The 4,111-nt window shown below is 30.1% G+C and overlaps 1 long non-coding RNA gene across 1 annotated transcript; it reads left to right on the top strand.

Annotated features, from left to right (window-relative positions):
- Positions 1-1,218: 1,218 nt before the first annotated feature.
- Positions 1,219-2,102, top strand: LOC111616384. Its single transcript, XR_002755239.1, has 2 exons — positions 1,219-1,282; positions 1,943-2,102. It is a non-coding gene; the product is annotated as an uncharacterized LOC111616384 (long non-coding RNA).
- The last annotated feature ends 2,009 nt before the right edge of the window (positions 2,103-4,111 follow it).

Below are 4,111 nucleotides of genomic sequence, written 5' to 3'. Positions count from 1 at the left end.
CCCAGATGTCCAGTGCCCACTTGCTATTGCCCAGTTGGTGGTGTCCCAAACAAGCTCCTTTTGTGAATATGAGAGAGATGATATTGGGTATTTCCAGATGAAAACGTGTTGAGAATCACTCTGTAAACCATTATAAAAAAACCAACAACTCATTCATAAAAAGTACAGATCTCCATTGATTTGGGCTCCAGTTAACCTGCATACATTCCCAATTCCAATGTTCCCTCCTGTGGCGAGCTGTTAGGGATATGCATAATTATCAGGTACTTACCCTTCATATAGTTCCATTCTGTTGTTCAAATAGTCCCAAACAGCAGTCTTTCAAGCAGGTAGTTGTCCTTCACCTACCTTGATTATATATTCAAGAAGTAGACAGACCATATGGTTTGGAATTGGTTTAAAGTTCTATGGACCACAGAATGACTTACATTGTCATCTTGCAACCTGCCACCTGCTTTAAGTCTGCCTAAAGCTCTGTAATGTAATTCCACTAGTAAATGAATGTCATTTTAAGAAAATGGCTTAACTTGATATTTTTTCTTTCATTGCTAAATGCTCTTGTACTTACATAGGTATATGCAAATGCACAACTCAATATTCACTAAACTCAGATATGTTTTAGGCAAATGAGTTGTATTTAGCCAAATTATTGCAATTTCCTATTTATTCCTGAATTTATGGAAACCATTGTAGAAAATAAGCAAACTCGTTTAACCTAGATGATGACCATTTATTTATACTGTATAATGTAATTTAAAAATACAAAATAACTAGCAAACTATTTTACTATTCTAAAAGAGTCATATTTCCAATTTTATATCATGTGCAAAATAATTTTAACTAGAAATATATAGGCATCCTTCTTTGTGAAAAGTCCAAATTAAAAGATTTGCAATTTTATCAACAATAAAGATTAAAAAGTTTAAAATAACCATTTTTGCCACTTTTATTTAAAGCTTCTTCAGATTAGAAGATTGATAATTTTAATTTAAAATAAAAATCTGGTGATAAAACAATGGTACAAAAAAACTAAAAAGTTAACTGTGTGTTCCAATAAGAAGTAAATTGTGATTAACTATCTTTTTCGTTTATTATTTTACAGACCATAACTTTATGTAGTCAGAAGTTCTTTTAATTAACGTATTTTATGATCAAATTAAATTTATTTCATAATCATAAAATGCATTTCTCAATCTAAAAATGAAAACATTGTTTATACTTTCATTTCAGACCATCAGGAACAGAAGACTTGGTTAGAGTTTATGCTGAAGCAACAACACAGGTTTGTGATAAAAGTTAAAATTAATTAATATCTGCAACAGAGTTAAGAAAACGTTGTTAAAAAGTTTGTTAAGTCAACTGTTATTCATCATATAAAGCATCAAATTTATTTTGATTTTTTATTCAAGTTTAGTTTGTTTTACTTTGGATTAAAACATTTTAGAATAATTATTGATATTTTCACACTTAACACTACATGCATGCTTTACATAGACATTCTTTTATGATATTCAATCACTTTTTTGCAATCCTGAATATCCCACAATAGAGAAAAATATCCTTTAATTACACAATTATAACTTTAAACCACATTATACATATGCCATGCATATTTGCTAGTGAACTAGAAAATATTCTCAGATGTCATAATTTTAATGTTTGGTCTTTTTAAAAGTTTGGTTTTTGAGGCTAACTCAAATGAATGGTTTAATTTAACAGAACTTCAAAATCCAGAATTGCCATAATCACCTTCATTGATTAATGCAATTCCATATCCAGACTGGTAGCCTTTATTTTCCATAAGGTCTTAGAGAGTAATTATGAAAAATTTGGTCCAGATAAGTTGAAGTGTAAAGAGAGTAGACACACATTATTATTTTATAATATAAAAGTAAATATTCCTAACTTAAACATTTTATAATAACTAGTTTTAATTTTCCAGGAGAATGCAGATATGTTAGCAAGAGAAGTGGCTGAAAAAGTGTATGAACTTGCTGGAGGAATCTGAGATAAACCTTAACATATGACAGAAAATACTAATAATAATCAATGTTCTGGATTGTTAATTAAATTTTTGCATTAAAAGAATTTACTTTTTGAAATAAAGTATTTGTTTTATTTTAAAACAATCTTCACTTTAAATATATTTTAGTTTAGGAAAATGAAAAATAGTTACCTAGAGGAAAAGTCTTCATGTTCTATATTATTCAAAGGGAATTTCTTTCCATCAACTTAATTTGTACTACTGTACTACAAGAAAACTTTTAGGATTATTTTAAGAATAAATAGTGAATGTTGATATTGGATAATTTTTTCAAAAGTGCTATTTATCTTATAGCCTATGCAAAGAGAAAGCCTCCAGTAGGTTAATGTTTACTCTAAATGCTGACTACTATATATTACTGATACTAGTATAACTCCATAACAAATTATGTTTGAGAGAATAATATTGGTATTAATAATAATAAGAAATTATTTAAAAATTAAAACTAGATAATCTGAGATAAACATAGCTTTGAAGAGTTTAGTCCTGCAGAAAGTAAGTATCAATTGTTCCCTTAAAAAATTTATTACCAGGCTTAATCCACAAACTTCTGCTAGGTATTTGAATAATTCTTGGATGTATTTGTCATGAGCCCACATACAGCAACCAAGCCAATCTGAGTACCAAAACTAGTGTCTTCTTGTTCTGCTCAAATCACATTACAGTAATATAGAGATCAAGTAAGCTTGTCAAAATGTCTCACAAGTCAGGTAATAATGTTTCCTCAAAAATATAAATTTTAATAACTGAGTTTGCATTAGACATTAAGGAAAAAATAAATAGTAATACAGAATTTTTTAGTTATTTTTGAACACATTCATTACAAGAGATGTCAATGTAACAAATGCGTAACAAATTTTTTTATTTGCTTAACCCCCATTACTTATGTACATTGCCTAACAATGCTGTTTCCACAAATTGAAGACCTTTTTGACCATTTCAACATCAATCTTGAACCACTTCTATTTGGAAATTTTCCAAACATCAACTAATGTTATCTGTTTTTGGATAAGCAGCTTCTGGTTTCAGCCATCCAAATCCAAAGAAGTCAACAGGACTGAGATTGCAACTGTTCAATGTCTTTTTAGATGTAACTAATCTCCATTTTCTGATAAAAGTACTCAAGATATTGTTCAGTCATTTGCAGGTAGTATGAGCTTACTTTGTTGTGATACAGAAATACTTTGTGCATCTCATTGGAGTGCACAAAGTATTTCTGGCAGATGCTCTTCAAACAATGGTTTTAGAATGTGATCAACATAGGATCCTCTGACTCAAACAGCATTGACAAAGAATTGTCAAGTGTCACTGTCATTCATTAGTCACACTTCTTTGTCAACACTGTTTGAATCAGAGGATTTGGTACTGTGATGGAAATCTTTACTTTCCAGATGACCACCTTTGTTCTAGGTTTGGTCATATTTTCTTTTGAACTGATTGGTTTTCTTTGTGTGATTCTGACATCATTTAAAATATTAAGATTGTACCTTTATAAATGCTAATGTTGTCCTCAAAAAGTCTCTGCAGGATTTGGCTGTATGACATCAGAAGTTTGGAAAGGGTTCAGTTGTTCAGATCAACATGTCCTGTTCAGTGGTCAACATGTTAGATCAAAGAATATTCAAATATTCTTTATTGATTCTGGAATTATTGTAAAATGTCACATGCACAGTAGTAACTGGACGTATGTGCCATTTTTTTACCCCCACTAACTTGTTCAAAAATAACTGAAAACTCCGTACTTCAAAAAAGTACTTTGAGAGATGAATGACTGGAAGTAATGGATAGAATTAATAGTATATACAATGGTTCCATAATTGATGTAGAATCATTAAAAAAAGAGTCTGTGGCATTTCCAAACAAAATGTAAAGTGGCCACTTTAAAAAAAAAGACCAAAAGCATTATCTCTATCTCAAAATACTCCCTAATGTAGAGAACATTCTCTAATACAATTGCAAAAATAGTGCAAGTAGCACCCAGTTGTCTTCAATGTTCCCTCTAATTTTTTTTGTAGATGAGCAGAACATACACTTCTCTGAGCAAAAAAGAAATTTTGCTGAGCAGAT

The sequence above is a fragment of the Centruroides sculpturatus genome, unplaced genomic scaffold (genome assembly GCF_000671375.1).
Source record: "Centruroides sculpturatus isolate CEXI.00-Female unplaced genomic scaffold, Cexi_2.0 scaffold3277, whole genome shotgun sequence".
In the NCBI taxonomy this organism is placed as follows: Eukaryota; Metazoa; Arthropoda; class Arachnida; order Scorpiones; family Buthidae; genus Centruroides; species Centruroides sculpturatus.
The sequence above is the reverse complement of the archived record's forward strand: the minus strand, read 5'-3'. Positions and strand labels throughout refer to the sequence as shown.